The sequence below is a fragment of the Nelumbo nucifera genome, chromosome 1, assembly GCF_055504915.1.
Source record: "Nelumbo nucifera cultivar China Antique chromosome 1, China Antique-T2T, whole genome shotgun sequence".
Taxonomy (NCBI): domain Eukaryota; kingdom Viridiplantae; phylum Streptophyta; class Magnoliopsida; order Proteales; family Nelumbonaceae; genus Nelumbo; species Nelumbo nucifera.
The window spans coordinates 126,957,455-126,966,598 of NC_142649.1; the positions used below are offsets into that span (position 1 = coordinate 126,957,455).

The 9,144-nt window shown below is 32.9% G+C and overlaps 1 pseudogene; it reads right to left on the minus strand.

Annotated features, from left to right (window-relative positions):
• Positions 1 to 8,577: 8,577 nt before the first annotated feature.
• LOC104613117 (protein AGENET DOMAIN (AGD)-CONTAINING P1 pseudogene) lies at positions 8,578 to 8,988 on the minus strand (annotated as a pseudogene).
• Between the last annotated feature and the right edge of the window lie 156 nt (positions 8,989 to 9,144).

The following is a 9,144-nucleotide window of genomic DNA, read 5'->3' on the forward strand; positions in this document are numbered from 1 at the left end:
AGTTCAATCATATGTGTCATACATTTGGGGGTGCAAGTTGTCATAAAAGTAAATTACATGTTTTTTTTTTTAGTTTAACATGATTTTTCTCCTATAAATTTTCTTGCAAAACAAACACTAGAAAGTGGATTTTCTCACAAAAAATTTCTCAGCAAATAAACACATTATAACTAACTGAGAAAATAAATTTTCCTCTTCTCATCCCAACATTTATCATCACATTCTTTCTCAGTCCAATTTCTTAGCAATCAAACAAACCTTTAGTGTTAAGCATAAATAACTCTATAGTGAAAGCTTATTTAAATCGATCGTTTAATGTGGATTTCTTTGTGATTTTTTAAGTATTTTTGTTTCTGTATCGTAAACCCAGCAAACTCGTTAGATTTTTTAATAAAACCCTAATTCTCTCTACCGAAAACCATTTATGAAATACAGAAAAGGATTTTTACAGTCATATTATTTGTAAATTCTATTGGGTGCTATACTCCATTTTATAGTTATACTCATTGCGGCAAACTAATGAAAATAATTTTTTAGGGGTGGGGAACTGTGTAAATACGCCACTGAAAGAGAAACGAAATTTTATAGGGATGACTCTAATGACAATGGCATATGTAAGTATAGGTAGGTAGAATAAATAAGGGTCCGTTTGGTTAAAATTGGAATCAAATCAGGGAATGTCATTCTAATTCTGATTCTAGGCCCCATTCTCATGGACCAAATAGGCCCTAAAGCTATGTTTGGTTTTAAGGAAAAAGTGGGAAAAGGAAGGGTTTCTCACCAAACATAGCTTAAGTGATTATGATTCAAGATATTGTTTAAATAAAACTGAAAATTTGCCTATATTTATAGTCACACTTATAAATTTTTGGAGGGTTTCTCACCCTTCCTTTTATCAATATAATACCTATGGAGATTTTGCACTTCTTTAATTATGTTTGTATAATTGTATTGTTAAAAGGCCCAAAATAGGCACTTCATTATTTTGGTGTTAAAATGCCCCTATGTGACATCTGCCTTGGTCAAATCTACATGCACATGTGGTCAATGCATCAAATATTGAATATGCTTGGTTGCATGGTTTTCAAAACCGGATCGGACCAGACGGTTGGATCAGAAAAACCAGGAACCGGTCGGGTGATCAGTTCCGTTTTTCTTCAAAATCGGATTTTTGTCAAAAAACATTGATTTGGTCAGTAAACTGTTGACCCGAACGATTGAACCATTCGACCATTCAACGGTTTTGATCTTTTTTTAATTTTTAAATTTTTTTTTTTTCAGAACAGACCAATCATTCAGTTTGAATGGTCGAACCGTTCGACTCGAGAACCAAACCCCTGATCGATTCACCATCTGGGTCAGTTTTAAAAACCTTGCTTTGTTGAATAACTCCAAATCCCTACCGACTAAATCTCTCTCTCTCTCTCTCTCTCTCTCTCTCTATATATATATATATATATATATATTTTTTAATTGGTTCGTCCATGTCAGCATATCTCTCCTTTGAGAGAAGCTATTTATCTATTTTATCATTTTTTTGTATTTTTTCTTATTTTCTTTTGTTTTAAAAATATAAAACAATAATCATTGCTTATCTTGATTAGATTAAACAACCAATGAGATGCACTTTCCCAGAACCTAAATAATCTCTTCTAAAATTTCTCCTAAACTACCTCCCCCACTTTCTCCGAAATTATCTCTAATTTCTATTTATCTCCAAAATTATCTCAAATTTAGTAGAGAGTTTCTCTCCTAAATTATTTAGAATTCCTATTTATCCTCTCCCTACATTTTATCTATACCTATCTAAAGAAAGTTTGGATTAAAAAATTTAAGAATTATTTAAATATTTTCACAAAATTATATAATAACTTTAAAATATTTATCAAAAACACAAAAAATAATTTTATATTCTTACAAGATATATCACCAAATTATGTACTAACAATTTAAATTATGTTTTTCCAGATTATCAATTTAAATGCTTTTCAAATATTTAATAATAGGCAGTAGTTTTAAATAAAAAAAATCAAATAACAAAAAAATAAATATTTTATAGATTATTTAAATATTTATCATAACTAGATTTTAAATAGTTAAAATAATAGAATTATGTAATAAATTAAAAAAATTTCTTCAAAGTAGAAACATAATTATAACATAATATTGAAATTAATAATAATTTAATATATTACATAATTCATATGAAATTATGTAATAATAGTATAAATTATGATTTTATGGATAATTAAATTCAATAAATAATTAATATTTTAAAATTTAAATATTTTACATATTATTTAAGTATTTAAATAATTAAATATTTTAAATAACAAAATATTTAACATAACTAGATTTTAAATAGTTAAAATAAAGAAATTATGTAATAAATTTAAAAACATTATGAAAAGTAGAAAAGTAATTATAACATATTATTGCAATTAACAATAATATAATATTTTTACATAATATTGTAAATAACTAATTTCACTTATATCAAGTAATAATTTGAGAAAATAAATTTCAAAAACATTAATATTTATTAATAATAATTTTAAACTCTTAATCTGTATTTATTATATAATTATATATACTAAGATTAATATTTATTGTATTTTAGTAATTATTTATTGTTTTTTGTAATAAATGTATTTTCAATGATTATGTATAAATTTATTTTGTTTTTTTTTATTTAACAAAAAACTTTCAATAATTATTGGAGATTAAACTACTGTTATTAAATTTTTTAAATTTAATTTATTGTACTTATTGTATTTTTGTGATAACTTATTGATTAATTAATATTTATTAGAGATTAAACTATTATTTGAGATTATATTATTTATTGACTAAGTTAATATATTTTTAGTTCTTATTGTATTTTTGTATTTTTTTCATTATCAATATATTTTCAATAATTGTGTATTTTTGCTATAAATTTTTAATAATTATTGGAGATTAAACTATTGTTATTTATCGAAGATAAGACTATTAATTTAGCTAAAATTATGAGTGTTCATGAGTTGGTTCGGACCGGTCGTAAGCTATTTGGCCAACCAAATTGACTTGGTCAGGTTGAGGAGTTGGTCAGTTGAAGCCGATTGACCTTTTGGGAAAACTGACCCGCTCAAGTTGTATCGGTTTGGGTTGATTTTCACAAAAGGTCAGTTGGTTCAAAAAATTTAAACTTAAAAATTTAAATTAATTTTAAAAATTATAGTGCGGTTGTAGGTACATGGTGATCACTTAGACCATCAGAATAGAGGTGCCAAACTAATACTATGCGGATGCCTGTAATGAGTCCATAACTCATCGTACATCTGCGATGAGTTCATAACTCATCACACATCTGTGATGAACTCATAGACGAAACAGGTTGCGATGAACTCATCGCAAAAGCACGATGAGCTCCAGACCCGCACAAACTTGCGATGAGTTTAAAGTCATCACAGAATCGCAAAGAGCGCAGACTCACTGCAAAAGCAGAAATAAATAATAGAAATGTGTGCATCATTAAATAATGCGCGTAACGAGATACCCCATGAGCCTAACGAGGGTGTACAAGCTAAATAGTAACGCCACCCATGACACGTCTTTTTAAAAGGGTCATGAAAGGAAGTTGTACACGTGTATTATGAGAATCCTTAGACGAAAGGAAAGTTCGTCATTGAGATATCTCATAAGACACATGGTGAAACTCTAGCAGTGTTCCCTAACGACTGACACCAAATCCAAGATTCTCTTTCCTAATTGGAACCAAACACTTTTGGCTCCTTCCTTTCGGGACCTCGGGGATCCCTCCCTATAAATAGGAGTCCAATTCATAACGAGATAATCATTCTATCACCTCATTTGCCCTAGCCTTTAGCATACCTCCTGCACTCGGCTTTCCTTTGTCCATCAAGGAGACTTCCGTGCGTAACCTAACCACCTCATTCACAACAATTATTAAAAAATAATTTTAAAAATTAGATTTATGAAATTAAACATTTTAGACTAAGAAATATGGGAATTTTGTCACTTTTGCATATTAAAAATTACATTTAAAATATAAAATATTAATATATATATATATATATATATATATATATATCCATGGTTAGTTCGTTCGGTTTTGGTTGGTTTACAAATGGCCAAAGTGAAACTGATCCAACTTGGTTGAATTGGGAATTTTTTGAACCAAAGCCGACATAAAATACTAGAAAACCGACCAACTCGGGTCGAGTTGATCGGGTTGGTTGGTTTCATAAGTTTGATGAATAAACCTAACTGAAATTAATTATTGTTATTTTTGTATTTAAAAAATTTATTAAAAGTAGTATATAAAATATGAATAATTATTAATTATTTAAAAAGTTAAAAATATAAAAGAATAGTATATTCTTATGTGTTTCTATTATGGTCATTTACTAGAACACCTTATAGTTTTACATATTTACTTAAACCTACTTTATAATTCTCATTTTACTAAAATATCCCATATATTTTACAAATTATTTACTTAATCAACCTTTTATTAAGGAGTGTTTGTTTTGCCATTAGACCCATGATTTTTTCTTCCAAAAAATACCCTTAACACTTTTTTATACAAAAAATAAAATTGGCCAAATATAGCCAATAGAGTAGTTGTTCGTGTCTTATTAAGGGTAACATGGTATTTTTATTTCTATTTTTTTACTTAAATTTATTTAAATGAACATTAGGGTCAACACTGTCATTTTCCACTATCATCTAATGGAAGATTGTTTAAATCCATTACAAATTATAAGTAGTGTTTTAGTAAAATGCTAACTATATGGTAGATTTTTAGTAAATCCATAAAACTATAAGGGTATTTTAGTAAATGACATTTCTACTGTTTATCTTTTGCTTAATAAATCCCGTGTAGTGCATCACACGAGTCCCCGCTAGTATATACTTAATAGGCACCATTTTTTTCATAAATGCAACAACTACATAAAATAAAAAAGAATACCAATACATCTTTAATGGCCTAACAATTTCAATCTCCCTACGAAAATCTTCAACTTGTACATGTAAAACCTAAAGCCACTCTTCTAATGCTCTAACTTCATGCTTCAATTCAATCGATCATCCTTGAATACCTTAAGTCGGACCACCCTTTGGCTTTTGCATAATATGATCTGGGTCCTCAACCTCTCCATGAAATGTTATTGGGTTGCATCAAGAAAGAAAGTTGCACCCTTCATTCTTTGTATTTCTGTGACAATTAACAAGATACTCAATATTCAGTAATAGTAAATCCACCATATAAATTCCAAAGAAAAAAATGAACATATTCCTACATTTTACTGAAGAAAAAGCAAGGAAATTTAAACTCAACAACAATTAGGACTTATTTTAGCATGTTGCTAACCTTTCCATTTGTTACTTTGCATTGATATATATGGTACTGTTTTAACATTTTTCCTATAATATATCTCTTCCACTGCAAGAAAACTTCAACATTATTTGTGAGTTTGTATTATTTCATGTGGAAAATATCTTTGGCATTAAATTTGATTTACAACACAAAGCTTTTACACTAGTCTCCATACTAGAATGTAAACATTTTGTCTGAATCTTTTGGATTATAGTAGATAGAACACTAGTTTCCAAATTTGAGCAAAATGACTTAGGGAGCAAAAGTATCATCATTATTTTAATATTCGCTAGAAGTAGTTAAAGAAAAAAGAACAGCGAAAAGTAAATTAATCTATTTAAGAGGAAACCAAATGAAATGCCAAAACCAAGAAAAAATATAATATATAAAATAGAAAGAAGATGAAAGAAAAGAGACCACCATATGTCGTTTATAATAAATGTACAAATTAAGAAATCGTTGACAAAATATTCCTCAACATATTCAGGATCTGGGTATCAAAGTAATACATACACATTCAATTCATATGTTTACTATAAATTTCATTCTAATCTAATAATGAACACCAATCAGCAATAAAACAAGCAGGCAAAAAATTTCTTACAAATAAATGAGGAAACTAAATTAATCCAGTGAGTTGCGCAAGCTTGCATTTGAACAAATAAACCTTGAACAAACTGAAGTGAATTAGCTACAACCCAAAACGGGGAGTATTTAGATGCATTCAGGAAATCGATCCATGGAAAGAAAATAAGCAGCAATCTTTACGTTCAAACAAAATTTGGGAGTAAGAAAGTAGATGAAAAAGAGAAGTTGATTATGTCGGAGAAAGCTTGGGGGTCTACTGTGGAAGAAGAAGAAGAGGAGGAGACTGGAGGGAGATATACCTTGTTATGACCATTTGAAAATATCGGTGCAAGCTTTCTTGATTTTTAGTGAAGATGGCCTTACCGCCGGGGTTCACGATTCACAGTTCAGGGAGGAGGGTATAAGGGTTTTCAAAGGTTAATCGATTTCCTGGGGAAGAAAGAGACCTGTCGTTGGGGTTGGAAGTTGGAATAGGATTTAAATCTCATTTGGAGTCCAAGACTGCCGTTAATGAGTCCGCATAACGTTAGCAGTCAAACACTTGTTAACACGGGTTAGGCAGTTCAACTGACCTTAAACCAGCCATTAAATGACAATAGGTAAATAAACCACATTTTACATTCCCCCTAGATGCTTTTCCTCCCTCCACCGAACCCTACCCACACACCGGTGACCATACCACAACGAGTGACCCGAACCAGTGGCCATCAGTGGCGACAGCGAGAGCTCCATTAGTATGCTTCTGGCCGCCTCTTCTTCTTCTTCTTCTTCTTCTTCTTCTTACAAAGGGCTTTTTGTGTCAACAGAAACCACCCACCTGGGTTCTGGGTTGTCACTTGTCACAATAAACACTGACCAGTTCTGAATATCGGCACATACACCTGCAATCGTGATTGCTGAAATTCCAGTTGTTTTTTCAAGTTTGAATGCTTCATCCTTCAGCAGACAACTGAGCACGGGTTGCACTATTTCTGTCAATGAGACTGACTAACTATTGATCTGTAGCTTGAGATATTATAACTGCTCCATTTAACCGAGAAAAGGGCCAAAGATAAGATTGTCCTCAAATGGTGAGTGTGTTGCAGAGAGGAGCTTGGGTGGTTTGCCCAAATACTGTCATTTTGGCTGGTAGAAGGGCAGATGATTTGAGTAATGTCGTATTAAGTATCTCAGGAAGACCCACTAAGACTCGCTGTAAATCTGTAATTTGTACCAGCTAGCGAAAGTATTTGACAATATCAATGCTCAGCTGTCAAACTAACTGGATTTTTTTTTTTTTTTTGAGAAAACAAATTCACTCTGAATCACTGAATTGTATTTCCAGAGAAAAGGATTTGTTTCCTACCCTCTTCTACATTGACAAAAATGCAGACCAATGGAGACATTTCTTAATTTAAAGATTTAATTCATTGGTTTGATGACTAATTTCACAACTAAATATACTCTCCTTTTTTTTTTTTCATTTTCCCATTGTAACCCAACTGATGAACTGGTTATATGGTTACTGTAATCTGGATCCCTCTACGTTTAGGGCAATTTTCCTGCTTGAACAAATAGAAACCAAGGGTCCCATTACCCAAAATAAAGGGGGACATGATTTTCCTTTGAGAAGAACTGATAAATGTTGCTAGCAGATTTGTCAATTAACTCCTTGTATTTTCAGTTTTACTTGTATAAACTTAAGTTTAATTAGCTCAGTTTCTTTTTCCCTTCTCAAGTGCCCTGCTCTAGCTTGGCCTTCCATAGAGATCTTCATTGTATGAACTAAAGAATGCATCAGAGAGATCGATCTCATAGAACCCTTAGATCGGTGGAATCAACCCATGCAATTAGATTTCTCATCTGAGTATGGTTGTGCCGGTGATTGTCCAGGTGGGTGGTTGGTTTCTGTTAACACAAGAAGCCCCTTGTAAGAACAAGAAGAAGAAGATGAAGAGGAGGAGGAAGAGTCAGCCAGAAACATACCACCCTCGTGGTATGGTCACCAGTGTGTGGATAGGGTTCGGTGGAGGGAGGAAAAGCATGCAGGGGAAATGCAAAATGTGGTTTGGCTTCCTTTTATATACCTTTTGTCATTTTGTGGCCGATTTAAGTTTGGTTGAACCGTCGAACCAATATGTTAACGGGTGTTTAACTGTTAACGTTATACGTCCTTCCCCTGGTCGACGTGGTCGAACGTGATTCGTGGATTCACTCGATCTGGACTCTCGTTATTTTTTCAATTAAGAGGCTCGGCTGCTGCGTGGAGGCTTTTTATTGGTCCAGCAAAAGTGTTTCCGGCAGCTGTAGTTTCCATCCGAACCACCAGTCCATCACCCACAACTTTTCTCAATCGCTATATTCATCAAAAACCACAAATCACGATTAAGATTGTAAACTAGAGAAAGATCGCATTCGATCGAACAGCAAACAAGAACAAAATGTTGCAGTTTCGAGTTTTCTACTATTTACAAAAGTAAGCCATGAAATTTGAAAAGAGCTTAAAATCAAATACATCACCATCATCACAAGACCCACTTCACGACAAAACCATATAAACACCCCAAAAGAAGAAGAGAAGTTGCAGAGTGTGAGAGAGAGAGAGAGAGAGAGGTTGGTTAAAGAGCTCAACGCCTTTTCAATAAAGGAACCCATTTGCCCTTCTTCCACTCCTGATGAACCCTCAGCTGCGAAAAGGGGTAAGCAATCTCATCTGCAGTGTTGGAGAAGTAGACGTAGTACAGAGGACCTTCTATATGGGTTATCCTTCCGACCCACCAGCCATCGTTGTGGAAGGCGTCAACTTCGTCGAACACAGAGAAATCAGATACTTGAACGTCAGGAGGGGTGGGTCTCACTTCGGCTGCACGGATGATTTCTCTCAACGGCATCGACTCATCGCTTGTTAGCAGAGTCTGATACTGCACCAAGACTCGAGACTTCCCCACCGGCGAGATGACGGTCGCAGCGTAGTAGGAACCCAGAAAACCCTCTTCCGTGCTGCAAATCTCAACCGCATCGCCCCTGTGAAACGCCATTTTCTTGAGTGGAATGGCTTCAGTTCAGGGTCTTGAGCCTTGAGAAGAAACCCAAGAGTCCCAAGAACAAAAAACGATTCAGGAAACCTTTGGTTGACTGCTGCTCTGCAGGGAAGGTTAATAAATGAGACCATTTATTAACTCAGGGCCGAAGGT